The sequence below is a fragment of the Anser brachyrhynchus genome (assembly GCF_964034855.1).
Source record: "Anser brachyrhynchus genome assembly, chromosome: 1".
NCBI classification, from domain to species: domain Eukaryota; kingdom Metazoa; phylum Chordata; class Aves; order Anseriformes; family Anatidae; genus Anser; species Anser brachyrhynchus.
The window spans coordinates 125,476,243-125,492,344 of NC_137694.1; the positions used below are offsets into that span (position 1 = coordinate 125,476,243).

Below are 16,102 nucleotides of genomic sequence, written 5' to 3' on the forward strand. Positions count from 1 at the left end.
ATACAACAGAGTGTTTTTTCAATAACAATTCCTTCAGTGCTTCATGGGCTTGTAGCATATGAACAGCAACGGATGATTTGTTCTGTAGTACCATTTGGAAACAAAACATAAATTTTTTTCAACATGTATTACCACAGAACATAGTATATATCTAGTTTGCATACCCATTAAAATTTACATCACACATCTGTGTGGATCCACTACATAGAACAGAATATCACTTACAATTAAATGCTACATCCTATTCTCAAAGCACACAGAGATACTGGGTGAGGTTTATTTCCCCTTCAAGTAACGTTTCCAGGTCTGAGCTTTCTATGATAATTAAAAAGGTGGAGAAAAACAGTCAGCAACTCTGCTAACCTCCTGTAGCTTTCCATCCATGGGTAACATGAGGTGACTTGAAGTGCTGCCTTCACCATTGACTATGCAGACAGCATCAGCTGGCTACATCATATGATTAAGTTTGGCTAAATGAATCCTACCAATACCTTCCATACTACACGGAAGACATAAATATATGCAGATAAATTGTAAATGTACCTCTTTTATTACCTCTTTTAAATAAAAGCAAAGAAAGCTATTTCCATCACTTGCATTAATTGGAAGATAACTATACAAAAATATATGTACCAACTGGAAAGCATGCTTTCACTTTTGCTTATATCTTTTTCTCATTAGGTAGGATGGCCTATTTTATGCTGTATCAGATCTGTTCTAAGGTAGCATGTTTCCTTTTATTTATTATTATTATTATTATTATTATTATTATTTATTAAGAAACTTTCAGAATCTCCTGTGATATCAAATAAAAACAGTAGCTTACTTCATATAAAGTTCTGAATGTCCTTCTCCCCACCATCAAAAATAGTAAGAGCTACTTGCACCAGCATTTCAGCTCAGGTAAGGTTACCAACCACAGTAAGTGTAAAAGTGAGAGCTTTTCATTCACTGAGGTGACAGATGCAGCTCATACACGCCTATTTTTAAAGAAAATAAATGATTACAGATGGAAAACCATCAACTGGAGAAAGTTTTAAAGGGCTTTCTTAAACACATGAGCATATTGACCAATAAAAGGGAAATAATGTCTTTATTTTACTATGTGCTGCTACATAACATTATTACATCTGAGATTACGTGCAATTATTTATATAAATTATGTTACTATACAGCCAAACCAAGGAGTTTTATATCATGCAAACCTTTCTTGGGGGATAATGAATATCTCATTGATGTTAGGATTTCTATGCATTTCTGTTCATAAACCTTGTGTTTCCTACAGTGTATGTGGAATTGTAGTGATGCAAGTGCAATTTGTGTAGATATTTCCACTTAAAAGAAAATAAACTTGTTTGAAAAAAATCTCTTACTGACAGCAGATTTTTTTTTTTATTCTTTAAGGTTTGGATCTAACATGAAAGGAATGTTTTGTTGTTGTTATTGTTTTTGCATGGAAATCCATTGAAATTTGATGGAATTGTAGTATTTTTCACTATCATGAGTGGTTGAACGTACATGACCACAAAATTAAAGATTAGAATAAAATGTAGCTTTAAAGAAATAAATACGAAATGATTTACTTTTAAGCGTTTCTCTACGTAACCATTTATATATTTATAAATTATCCCAAAGCTACTCTGTAGTCATACTTCCTCTTCCTAAATAAATCTAAAGATGATTTAGTGCTATCAGTGATATGTAAATAGCTTACCATCTCTTAGCTGAGATTGTTCTAGTGTGCTGGTCAACAAAACAAAAAAGGAAAGGGAAAGCCTGCAAAGATGTTACAGAAGAAATCCAACCTCTGTTTACAAAGGAGCAAAGACTATGACTCTGGAAAGATGGATAGCCACTTGGCAAACAGTTTATTTGAAAAAGAGAACACAATACTAAGAGTGGTAATCTAAATTTTCTTCTTTAGAGGCATGATATCCACACTGTTTCCTTTCTTCTTGTCTCCAGATAACTTTGTAAAAGAGGTTAATAAATAAATAAATAAATGTATTAATTAATTAATAGAAGGCCCCATAAAAGTGATTATTGCCAACTTGTAATTCTAGTTTTAGATCACTGAGGTAAAATCTTTGGTCTTTTCTTCTATCTTAGTTTATTTATGCATGGAGTATTGTTTTTGTTGTTGTTGTTTGTTTGTTTGTTTGTTGTTTTTAACAAAATTATAGTTCTGTGTTTAGCAGCTGAAAAATCTCTTCAGATTTGCTAAGAATAGAGCTGAAGAAGTACCACTGGCCCTGATTTTAGATACAAAAATGAGGTGGAGTCTTATAAACTGTATTTATAAAAATCACTATCATTCTAAGAAATCTAACTATAATCCATTGTGTGACAAGAAGAACACAATTTTAACCAAAATAGGTTTTGTACATTGCTCATAAGAAAGAGAGAAAGAAAAGAAAAGTCCTGAGAACTAAGTCTACAGCTGCAAACTGTCAGAAAAAGTGGAATTGAAAGGACATATTGTGATAAATGAGAACGTTTCTACCTCAAATCCTCTTTGAGAAAGAAAACCCTGCAGCCCTCTTACCAAAACTTGCAGGAAAGGAGTCAAATTATGTGAGAGCTCATATATGTTAATGGTAAGCAAACATAATTTAATGATGTAGAAAAGTTGGTGCCTATATTTGTCCCACAGTCCAGAAAAGATGATGGTTAATTATTTTAAAATTTAGCATGCACTGTTAATGGTCTGATCCTTTCAAATATTTTGCTTTTCATACTGCGTATGTTCCTAAACCATCTACATTTTATGAAAATTTTGAAGAGTTAATATAAAAACAATAGAGATCAAAATGTGAATAATGGACAAATTTCTTTTTACCTCCTTTTAAAACCATGCATAGTGATGTAATAATAAGAGTAATATAACAGTAATATATTATTACAGTCTAACACAGTTGCAGGAAAACTATCATGAAATTAAGTTTGTCCACTGATTCTTTATGTACAATCTATTTCTGAAATAAATACTTACAGCAAGGCAAGATGAAATTTATTAATTTAATTTGCTTAACATCTCTTCAGTAGTGCTCTATGGACAAGACCCCAGCTTTCCTAAATCTGAGCTCTGATTTGATGTATGCTGCTGAACAAGCCCAGTACAGAATGAACAAGCATTTTAGAGCAAAGTCCTAAAATTCACGACTGCATTTGTCCTACACATCTGCCACATAAATGACTCAAACTCAAATGCTACTGCTCTTCCAGTACTGTCCTGAGAGCTGCTGCTGGGTTTTAGCCTTCTCTTTATTTATTTATTTATTTATTATATAAATTTTCTAATCATCTCTCACTAAATCCTAGATAATGTCAATCTTCATTGCAGTATCCTTATATTTATAGTAGCCAGCACTGAAATATGCCACACATACTTCCTTAATATATGTATGCACCAACTTTAGCAAAAGCTTTTCTATTCTGTCTCTATTGAGACCTTCATTCAGTATGTTTACATCTCAGAGTAACACATCTATCATACATGTTATGATCAATTTAAAGACAACTGCCTTTTCTTTGTATTTCCTTGCACATTTTTCTCATTGATACAAAGTTTTTCTAGCTGCAGGGCATAACTACTTCATGCCATCCCCGTTGAATTATTACTGCTTCTAAGTGTTAAACTTAACACTTTCTGACAGTGTGTCTTCTTGATATGAAAGCTGCAGGAGATGAGGAACGAGTCATTAAATGCCAGCTTGTTAGCCTTTGAACCCTGTGTTTTTCCCAGTATCAGTTCCCAAGGACATTGCAAAACGAACAATGTTTTCCCTAAGTTTGTATTCCTGGAGATCCGTATTTGTGTTTCCTCAACAGAGATACAAACAGTGCCTAAAGAATCACAGAACAGACAGGGTTGGAAGGGACCTATGAAGATCATCTAGTCCAACCCCTCTGCTGAGCAGGATCACCTAGAACACGTTGCACAGGATGGCATCCAGGAGGGTTTTGAATATCTCCAGAGAGGGAGACTACACAACCTCTCTGGGCAACCTGTTCAAGTGCTCTGTCATCCTCACGGTAAAGAAGTGCCCCCTCATATTCAGCCGGAACCTCCTATGCTTCAGTCTGTGTCTGTTGCCTCTCATCCTCTCACTGGGCACAACTGAAAAGAGATCGGCTCTATCCTCTCAACACCCTCCCCTCAGATATTTATATACATCGATGAGGTCTCCCCTCAGACTTCTCTTTTACAGGATAAACAGGCACATTTGTCTTAGCCTGTCCTCATACAACAGGTTCTCCAGTCCTCTAATCACCTTTGTAGCCCTCCTCTGAACTTGCTCCAGTAGTTCTACGTCCCTCTTGTACTGGGGAGCCCAGAACTGGACACAGTACTCCAGGTGTGGTCTCAACAGGACTAAGTAGAGAGGGAGGATCACCTCCCAAAGAAGGGAATAGTGAAACTGTGGGGCCATGAAGGTCACATATCCTCATATGCCTGCAGTGCTATATTCCTACAATACATACGAAAGAATGTAAGTCACTGGGCAATACTAATGGGGCAAAGATAGTAGTCCAGATTTTGTCTTACAGTATAAATCTGCGCTTGCATTACATTTTTCATTATCTGTTTTATAGACATTTTAATTGAACAACTTCTTGGCCTGTAAGTGTTTGAGACATGACTGAGCAATTTTGACTGTATCAATGGTATTTTAAAGTAATCATAGAATCACAGAATTATTTAGGTTGGAAAAGATCATCAAGTTCAACTGTTAACCTAAGACTGACAAGTCTTCCTCTAAACCGTGTCCCTAAGCACAATATCAACACATCTTAAATATCTCCGGGGATCATGACTCAAACACTTCACTGGACAGCCTGTTCCAATATTTCAATAATCCAAATGACAGGCTTTTATTAGGATTTTAATCCAGAATGTTCTGTAGAAGCAAATAAAGAGGAACACCATTAAGTTAGTACTATAATTTCTTCATATGTCGAGAGAGATCATAGAATCATAGAATCATAGAATATCCTGAGTTTGAAGGGACCCATAAGGATCATCAAGTCCAACTCCTGGCAATGCACAGGTCTACCCAAAAGTTTAGACCATGTCACTAAGTGCACAGTCCAATCGCTTCTTAAATTCAGACAGGCTTGGTGCAGTAACTACTTCACTGGGGAGCCTGTTCCAGTGTGCGACCGCCCTCTCGATGAAGAACCTCTTCCTGATGTCCAGCCTAAACTTCCCCTGTCTCAGCTTAACACCGTTCCTGCGGCCCTATTCTCCGTGGTGACCTATTCTCTGTATCACTGGTGATAATAGAGAATAGGTCACCTGCCTCTCCACTCCCTCTCACGAGGAAGTTGTAGACTGCGATGAGGTCCCCCCTCAGCCTCCTCTTTTCCAGGCTGAACAGGCCAAGTGACCTCAGCCCCTCCTCATACGACTTACCCTCTAGGCCCTTCACCATCTTTGTCGCCCTCCTCTGGACACTCTCCAACAGTTTCACGTCCTTTTTGTACTGCGGTGCCCAGAACTGCACACTGTACTCAAGGTGAGGCTGCACCAGCGCAGGGTAGAGCGGGACATTCACTTCCCTCGACCGACTAGCAATGCCATGCTTGATGCATCCCAGGATACGGTTGGCCTTCCTGGCTGCCAGGGCACACTGCTGGCTCATATTCAACTTGCTGTCAACCAAAACCCCCAGATCCCTCTCTGTGGGGCTGCTCTCCAGCATCTCGTCACCCAGTCTGTACGTATAGCCAGGGTTGCCCCGTCCCAGGTGCAGGACCCGACACTTGCTTTTGTTAAACTTCATGCGGTTGGTGATCGCCCAGCTCTCCAATCTGTCCAGATCTCTCTGCAATGCCTTTCCACCCTCATTTCTATTTTTAGAGGGTGCTACAGAGCACTTGATTATGTGATCAACATTAAATGGTTATAATACCCTTCCTTTTATCCAAGTAAACCATTAAATAAAATCCATAGATGGATCTGAGAAAATTCTGCAACTGTGATTTGTGGAATAAGTGGGAGAAATAAATAGTAGCTCAAAATATTCATCACCCTGAAAGAAGGGTAAACAAGACTCTCAGTTCCTTGCTAATGTGATGATAGTAAACAGGCACCTCCTTTCTTCTGGAGGTAAAGAGATCTTGTCATGTGTATGGAGATGGGGATGATTATAGAGCCTGGCAAAAACATGTAGACTGGGATAAAGAACCAGACACTGCAGACTAGAAGATAGAATGGGAGCAGAGAAGGGAATTTTAATTTATCTGGTATAATAATTATGGATTTCTATTTCTGAGATTCTTGAATATTATATTTCCATTATATATATTTATATATATATATTTCCATTTTTTAGTACAGTTTTGAACAACTCACCTCGAGCATTCTGAAAGCAAGATTCCCATTTTTAACTTGCAATCTTTTTATAACCTCTTAAAGGTCTAAATTTAAAAATTGTCGCTGTCAAATAATTATAAGAGAAATAAAAATAAAAAAGACATGTTTTGAATGGGCTTTTTAGAGATTTTTATATTATATGTATGCATAAGAATATTTAGTTCTACTCATTCCTTTTTAAGAAAAAAAAAAGATTAAGTTTTTGTTTTGTTTTGTTTTCCAAATACTTGCAAGTATTTTAAACTATTTTGTGATTTTGTTGAGGAAATACTGAAGTACTGTAACCTTTCTGAGACCACCACTTATTCAAATAGAAAGGTCAACAGATATTTCAGACTGTACAGGCAAAGCAGAAACAAAACATGACGAAAAAAAATATACAAGGTAATGAATGCATGTTTCTCAAATGTGAGTTGAGTTTATGTGCCCTGTGTTTTTTACTAGCAAAAAATTTGTTTTATGTTTTATATTTTGTTATTATATATGCTAATGTATATGTATGCATGCATTGTATACATGTATGTATGTTATATGTATATTTATGCTTATTATTTCATAATTCTCCAATCACAGAGATTGTTCATAGATTAGTTTTTTTCAAAAAGTGATAAATTTGTTACCCATTTCTTGTGGTTTAACCCAGCCGGCAGCTAAACACCACACAGCCATTCGCTCACCCTCCCCCCTCCCTCTCTGGGAAGGGGGAGGGAAACGGGAAAGTGAAGCCTGTGAGTTGAGATAAAGACAGTTTATTAAGACAGGAAAATAATAATAACCATAATAATAATAATAATAATAATAATAATAATAATAATAATGATAATAGTACTACTAATAATAATGTGTACGAAACAAGTGATGCACGATGCAATTGCTCACCACCCACTGACCGATGCACAGCCTATCCCCGAGCAGCCGGCCCCCCACCCCCCACCCCGGCTAGCCACCCCTATATATCGTTTAGCATGACGTCAGGTGGTATGGAATACCCCTTTGGCCACTTTGGGTCAGCTGTCCTGGGTCTGTCCTCTCCCAGCTCCTGCTGCACCCCTAGCCTGCTCGCTGGCAGGACAGAGCGAGAAGCTGAAAAGTCCTTGGCTCGGTGTAAGCACTGCTCTGCAACAATTAAAACATCAGCATGTTATCAGTGCTCTTCTCATCCTAATCCAAAACATAGCACCCTACCAGCTACTAGGAGGAAAATTAACTCTATCCTAACTGAAACCAGGATACCATTTTATATCTTCCTAGCTTTTATTTTGTTCCTCGAATGGTCATACCCCAAAAGGCTGGGAAAATTGCCTATTCTGCTAGTGTTTGAGATAACTAAACCCAAACTGTTAAATAAAAATAAAATAAAATAAAATAAAATAAAATAAAATAAAATAAAATAAAATAAAATAAAATAAAATAAAATAAAATAAAAAATAAAATAAATAAAGGATTCTTAAAGCTATAATTTCCTGTTCTTAAAAATCTGAAGTGTTTCTTGTTGATATTTGTCTTTTTACTTCTTTTTCTAAAGGCTTGTCAACTGTACTACCAAATTAAATGTGATCTAGAATAATACTAACTTTTTATTTTGAAAAATAAAAGTTATTTTAATGATGTTAAGACTTAAGAGTCATGGCTTGAGTTACAAGTTAAATATATATATATTTTTTTTTAATGAGTGGTATCTCTTTTTCTATAAAAAATCTGCTTGAAAAAATCCCACCCCTCCCTCTCACCCATTTTTGTCTTCTTTTCCTTGGCCTATTAAATTCTAATAATGCTTTCATTGTTAGAATTAAATTATGTCACATGGTAATGTTATCCAAACAATGGAGGAAGACAAATGGCAGCTCAAAGCTCAGAATACTGTAAGAAAAGTACATAACCCAAAGAACTAGTGAAGAAACATGCAATGTTTCATACCCAGTTCCTACAGTTCCTAGACCTGACTCTAGGTTTAACATTGAAAATTGGTATGTTTCTAAACTCTATATCTACATGCCACTTACATATCAAATCTGAATTTTACATAAATTGAAGACAGAAATATAAAGCATACAAAAAAGGAAGCAAATAAAATTAAGACTGAATGCAAGAATAAATGTGTAAAAATTAATAGTAGATTTTTGCATCAGTTTACATAAGTGTAGTAAGGCAGGGAATTGTTGCTAGAAAGAAAAGCTTCTGTTCTGCAATGTTAGGTTACCAGACAGATAGAAAGAAATAGCAAGATAATGGTGGGATGATAGAAATGGCACAATACTGGCACCAGTGCATATCATATAAATAACAGAAAAGCCTACAATTACAGTAATAAACACAGAGACAAAAATAATTTTTAAAAAGAACCACCACCTTATTTTAAAAACCTATAACTGTCAAGAAAAAGAACTGCCCAAAATCTCCTGATGGGATACAATAAAGGCTCTACTGGGGAGATGTGATTCTTACACACATGATGAAGGCAACAAAGATGGTATGGACACTAGTGGTCAGCAGTTAGGTGGCATGGTCTTTATTTGTCGATTCAGCAGTGAGGCTGAGAATGGAATGAAAAAGTGACTACTTTTATCCCAAGAGGGATAATTATATCCCAGGGGGACAACTGGATAAATTCTTTCCTTGACTTTCATGGGTGAAGAATATACTTGTTATTGAAAAAGTATTGGATTTTATTTAAAAGGAACAAAATAAATTAGTGGTTTCACTATTCAAGAAAACTCCACTCTGAACCTAAGTTTCTAAATAGTTTTCAGCACCAGAACTCATGCAGAGGCAATAAAAAAAACATTCATACTGAAAATTTCACATCTTCATGGTTACTCTTCCAAAATCTCCTTTGTGCAGCCAAGCTTTTATTTATTTATTTATTTATTTATTTATTTATTTATTTATTTATTTATTTTAATCCATCCAAAACTAATCCCTAAAGACCACTTTTGAACTCCAGAACTCTTAGTTTCTTATTATTTCTTTCTTTTTCTTCTTCTTGGTACAGGTTTGTAAAAATTTTTACTCTCAGCTTGTTCTTTAGACAGCCAGCTGTTTGAGACTTTGGCATAAAATACAGCTCATGAGAAAATAAAGTACATTACAAATAGCAGGAATTTTGGAGACATGAAAGTCCTACACTCACTTGAATTTACTTGAACTTTAAAATCTTTATTCAATGCTATAGATGCTTTTATGAAAGACAGAACAACAAATTTACATAGAAACTTAACAGCCACTTTTAAGTACATGTTCTCCCACTACATTTCACATAAATATATTTCTTACAAAGACCAACTGGATTTTTCTTTTATATTTTCCTCAACTGCTCATTCCAATCCATCATGGGAAAAAAAAAAAACACGTTGTATTACCTCAGATTTATCAGATCTAGGTTTTGTCACAGCAGAATAGTGAATTTCTAAATATAAGTGTTCTGACAAAAAAAAAAAAAGCCTCTGAAAAGCAAATTAATATTACTTGTATTTCATTTCAATGCTATTTTAATTTCATTTAGAGTGCAGAATAGAAATATCAGTGAATTTATACAGTGAATATCATACTTTGCATTAAAGAAATTTCATTGTGTAAGAAGTTTAATTTTATAATTTCTTTTCCTTTTGACATTTTTGTATTTTTTTTCTCTATGAGTTGCGTTTAGAGCTTTTGCTTTGTTTGTACTTTAACTTATTTGTTCTTATACATTTTAGGATGCATTATGGTCTCTACTCTGATAGGTAAAAGTCATTGACTTTGTGACTATTAATGGTCATAAGAGATGTGGGATAGTGAAGAAGTATGTCCTAGGGTTAAATATAGGCGTGAACCTAACAAATATAGCAGTTAAACATTTTGTAGTGAATGCTCTTCTTTCTGAAAAATTTTCAAATCTGAAATATTTAGTGGGGAAAGACCGCTTTTGATATCTATTTTTTTCAAAGATTATTGGGAAAGGAAGAGTTGTTAAAGACTTTATCAAGACATTTCCAAAAAGAAGGAAGACAGGGTTGAATTTGAAGACAATTAGTATAAGGGAAAAATCAAAACCACTTCTAACAGAAAAATTCTGTTCTCAGTTTAATGTTGAATCAATATACAATGAAATGTTTGACTTGTCCAAAGGAAATTTTAAATTTGCCATTTTATAATGCATGCAGTTAAAACCACTAATATTTCATCTTCGATACATTTAAAATCAAAAATTTATTTTAAAAAATGTGTTTGTACTCTGTTTTTCTTCTGTAACATTTGGCACAAGCCTTTGGAAACGTATTTTTGTTATAAAGTTTAGTGGTTCTAGAGGTCACCATAGAGTGAAGTTGGGAAAGAATTATTGTTTTCTTTTCTTCCCAGTAAGAAAATGAAAAGGTAAAACTGTACAGTTTAATATAATGGTTATCTCTTGTATCTAGACACTGCTGACAGTTGTTTTGCGAGTATGGCACCACAGAAAAGGTTCAGTTGACCCATCAGATCATGGCTTTGGGCAATCCCTGTCCTCAGCAGACAGCAAGATGGCATAAAGCAGGTTCTCTAAACTTAGACCTAGCCTTCTTTTTATTTTCCAATCACGTTGATTAAAATAAGCTCTACATCATTCCAACCCTGTGGACAGAGCACACATGATACCACAGCTCATACAGCACAAGAGAGCCACAATAGTAGAGTGCCAGAGACACCGTTTGAGACACAGATCTGCTACCTGATCATATTCTGACTCTCTTGAGCTTTTCTCTTACTCGGAACACCAATTTCCCTGGTGGTATTTCTTAATCAGTGATCAACTTATCCTTGTACCTACCCTAATAAGTAAAGATTGATCAGTATCAAAAAGGGGAAGTTAACATTCTTATTAATACAAATTAGTTGGTCCTCTTGAGTTTGATTAAAGATTTGCTAGGCAAAAAACAAAATGCACAGTAGAAATTCACACCTTATAGTCATTTCTTTACTCTGATGAGAAATATATACTGTCAGCATGAATTTTCTTTGTTTGCAGTAGTTCTTCCTAGAACTAAAAGGAATAGAATATATTTCAACAAAGATGAAAAGATTTCAATGATGATAAAACATTTATATATATGTATATATGTATATGTGTGTATATATACACACGTATATATATATTTAAATGTATTCACCCCAGTTCAACACAGACCATAATTCTGGACTAAAATTCCTCCTGGTTGGTAAAATACTTAAAAGTACATTTGACTGTCTAGAGCACATAGAAGAGCTATTTCCTTTGCTGCTGGCTTAGTTGCTTCTCACAGTAGTAGTAATTAATAAATCTCATAGTTTCTAACCGTTTAGTCCCAGCTGAAGTATACCTAAGATGCGCAAAATGCCAGAGATCAGCAATGACTTACATGTGCTTGAGTGTAATGGGAAAACCTGAACCTGCCTTGAGTCTAGTTATTGCCAAAACTTAAATAATCACAAAAATCTCTGACAAAGAGTAAAGTGATACACCCTATTTATATTTCAAGAGCTTGCTACCACCAGGGAAGCACTGGGGTTTTATCCCCTTACTCTTTGCCTGGTGACCTTTATTACTGAGCCAGAGGGATTACCAGGTTTTAATTCTAAAAAGAGTTCAGTTATTCTAATTTGGACAATGCAGTTTATCCATCTTCCATTGCTTGAGACCTGGAGTGACACAATTGTGCATCATCAGATTGTTGTGTTCATGCCTCTTTGCCCAATTTTAACCTCAACTCACAGCCATGCTGACATATTGTTTCTGGTTGTGTAACCCATAGTCCCTCTGAATATTTCTTGTACCCTTTCTTGGTCTGTGAGTTTAGCCAGCAGCTAAGGAAATGTTGCACATGACCTTTTCAAAAGGGCAAAGCTACAGCTTTGGTTATGCCACAGATATCACAGAACTCAGAAATATCAGAAAACATGTCCACCTCTGTTTCAACACAGCTAGAAATAAATAACTTGCAAACTTTATCAACACTTTTCTCACAGCTAACAATTAAACTGTTAAGGTGTAATGGCTGTCAGACTTTTTTCTTCTCAGATAGTACATGCTTTACACAAGTTATCATCCGGACATCTGTTGGGTAAGCAACTAGGCCAGGCACATGCAGTCCAAACGGTTCCTACAACGTGCTGAAGATAATTTTCTGATGCAGGTAGTGGAGGAGCCGATGAGGCGGGGGGTGCTTCTGAACCTTGTTCTTGCCAACAAGGATGGGCTTGTTAGGGTTGTGAAAGCTGGGAGCAGCTTGGAATGCAGCTATCATGAGATGGTGGAGTTCAAGATCTGGAGTGGAAGAAGTAAGGCAAAAGGTGGGATTGCTACCCTGGACTTTTGGAGAGCCAACTTCGACCTCTTCTGGGACTTACTTGGGGGTATCTCGTGGGTTAGATTGCTAGAAGGTAAGGGTGCTTGAGAGAGCTGGGCAACATTTAAACAGCACTTCTTCCAAGCTCAGGATCAGTGCATCCCTAAGAGTAGGAAATCGGGAAAGGTGGGCAGGAGACCTGAGTGGATGAGCAAGGAGCTCATCAGTAAGATCAAAAGGAAGAAGAAGGTCTATGAAATGTGGAAAAAGGGCCTGTCCTCTTGAGAGGAGTATAGGAGTGTTGTCAGGGCCTGCAGGGATGCGATGAGGAAGGCTAAAAGCCCACCTGATGGTGAAGCTGGCAAGGTAGATAAAGGATAATATGAAGTGTTTTTTTTTGTTGTTTTTGTTGTTGTTTTTTAAGTATGTAAACAGTAAAAGGAAGACTAGGGATAATGCGGGTCCCCTGCTGAATGAGGAGGGTGTCCTGGTAACTGGGGGCACTGAAAAGGCAGAGATACTGAATGCCATATTTGCTTCAGTCTTTGCTTCAAAGACCCCCTTGAGACTCCTGGACCCTGGAGGGAGGAGAGCTCCTCCTCTGGTTGAGGAGGGAGTGGTCCAGAAGCATCTGGGCGGGATCAACGCACACAAATCTATAGTCCCTGATGGGATGCATCCAGATGTGCTGAGGGAGTTGGCAGAGGTGATTGCTGAACCACACTATCATCATTGATAGGGCTTGGAGAAGAGAAAAGGTGCCTGAAGACTGGAGGATAGCCAATGTCACTCCGGTCTTCAAAAAGGGCAAGAAGGATGATCCGGGAAACTACAGGCCAGTCAGTCTCACCTCTGCCCCCAGAAAGGTGTTGGAACAGCTTGTTCTGGATGCCTTCTCCAAGCAATTGGAAGAGAAGAAGGTTATGAGGAGTAGTGTGCACTGATTCACCAAGAGGAAATCATGCTCGACCGACATCGTTGCCTTCTATGATGGCATCACCAGCTGGGTAGATGGGGGGAGAGCAGTGGATGTCATCTACCTTGACTTTAGCAAGGCTTTCAATACTGTCTTCCATGACATCCTGCTAACAAAGCTGAGAAAGTGGAGGATAGATGAGTGGACGGTAAGGTGGGTTGAGAACTGGCTGACTGGCCGAGCTCAGAGGATGGTGATCAGCAGTGCAGAGTCCGGCTGGAGACCTGTGACTAGCGGTGTTTCCCAGGGGTCAGTGCTGGGCCTGCTCTTGTTCAACATCTTCATCAACAATCTTGGTGAGGGAATAGTGTCCACACTCAGCAAGTACGCTGATGATACAAAGCTGGGAGGAGTGGCCAACATGCCAGAAGGCTGTGCTGCCATTCAGCAAGACCTGGACAGGCTGGAGAGCCGGGCAGGAAGAAACCAGATGAGGTTTAATAAGAGCAAGTGTAGAGTCCTGCACCTGGGAAGGAACAACTGCATGTATCAGTACAGGCTGGGGGGTAACCTACTGGAGAGGAGCTCTGCGGAGAAGGACCTGGGGGTCCTGGTGGATGACACATTGACCATGAGCCAGCAGTGTGCTCCGGTGGCCAAGAAGGTCAATGGGATCCTGGAGTGCATTACAGAATCACAGAATCACAGAATCATCTAGGTTGGAAGAGACCTCCAAGATCATCTAGTCCAACCTCTGACCTCACATTAACAAGTCCTCCACTAAACCATATCACTAAGCTCTAAATCTAAACATCTTTTAAAAACTTCCAGGGATGGTGACTCAAAGGAACATGGCCAGCAGGTCAAGGGAGGTGACCCTCCCCCTCTACTCTGCCCTGGTCAGGCCTCACCTGGAGTACTGCATCCAGTTCTGGGCTCACTGGTACAAAATAGACAGGGATCTCCTGGAAAGAGTCCAGCGGAGGGCCACAAAGATGATATGGGGCCTGGAGCATCTCCCCTATGAGGAAAGGCTGAGAGACATAGGTCTGTTCAGCCTTGAGAAAAGAAGATTGAAAGGGGATCTTATCAATGTTTATAAATAAGGTATTATACGTTTATGTTTATAAATAAGGTATTATATACTATATAAGGTATTATAGAGTATATAAGGTATTATTATAAGGTATTAATGTTTATAAATAAGGTATTATAAATAAAGTGGGAGACAAAGGGATATGGCCAACCTCTTTTCAGTGGTCTGTGGGGACAGGGCAAGGGCAATGGCCATAAAGTAGAGCATAGGAAGTTCCACACTAATATGCAAAGAACTTCTTCACAGTGAGGGTGACAGAGCACTGGAACAGGCTGCCCAGGGAGGTTGTGGAGTCTCCTTCTTTGGAGAGATTCAATACCTGTCTGAACACCTACCTGGGCAACCTGCTCTAGTTGCACCCGATGATCTCTGGAGGTCCCTTCCAAGCCCTACAGTTCTGTGATTCTGTGATGTCCTTCCAGAGCACAAAATCTTCAACTTTATAAACTAAATTCTAACCTGTGGTTCTTCCAGCTATTTCTGCAATTTTTACTGCTTTAAAAATTTGTTTGTATTGTATCCACATGAATTCTATATTTGTTTTTTCAAAGCATATGAATTTTACATCCTGTGCTTTTATCTAAATAAGAATTTCAGTGAAAAAACAATAGTGTGGTAGATAAATCAGCACCTTTTCTTCAGTCTTCCTTCCCCTAAATCTCCAGAGACCCAAGCATTACTTGTCATGTTTGTTCTTTTATGTCCTTCCTCTGTTGAAGGTGACAATTCAAGATTTGAAAGTCCTCACATTTCAACTCCAGTTGAAATATGATTGTGTGTGTGAACATGTGCATTCCTGTGCATACATGTGTGTCAGTTGAGATGTATGTGTATCAATTGAGGGAATAAAACTCAATATTTATCTCCATAAGTGGTTGAAGCTGAGTAGATACTAACGAAGTTGAAGAAGGAGTCAGGTCAGAAACACATGAACAGTAGGGTTAGGTGATAAATATTATATTAATTTAGAGTATAAATCTTATCTAATCTTGTTGGTTGAGAATTCAATAGGTAATCTTCCCCCCATCCTTTTTTTTTTTATATATACATTTTTTTTTTAACTTTTTCTCAATTTATTTATAGTCCTAAATACAAAATGGAAAAAGTCTCCCACCCCAAGACATTCCAATTGATATTCAAGTAAATTAATAATCATATTTTGGCTTGTTTACCTAATTAATTATATATTTCTTGTGCAGTATAAAATATAGTATGATACCGTACAGTAAAAACAAACAAAAACAACAAGCCACCCTCCAACAAATTTTACAAGAACTATTAGTATAAAGTCTCTTCTGGAACAGTGAATTACTAAAACACATTTTCATGAGAGATATGCATGGTGATCCTACCTGGAGGGCATTATGGAGTTAGTGATCCAAATAGCAATTGACCTGAGCAGGCATTGACCACAAGACAAACTTAGCTGA

At 37.3% G+C, this 16,102-nt stretch overlaps 1 protein-coding gene across 3 annotated transcripts in view; it reads right to left on the minus strand.

Moving 5' to 3' along the window:
• The window catches only part of IL1RAPL1 (interleukin 1 receptor accessory protein like 1), a 774,514-nt gene that overhangs the window by 490,622 nt on the left and 267,790 nt on the right, over nucleotides 1-16,102 (minus strand). The window lies entirely within an intron of this gene.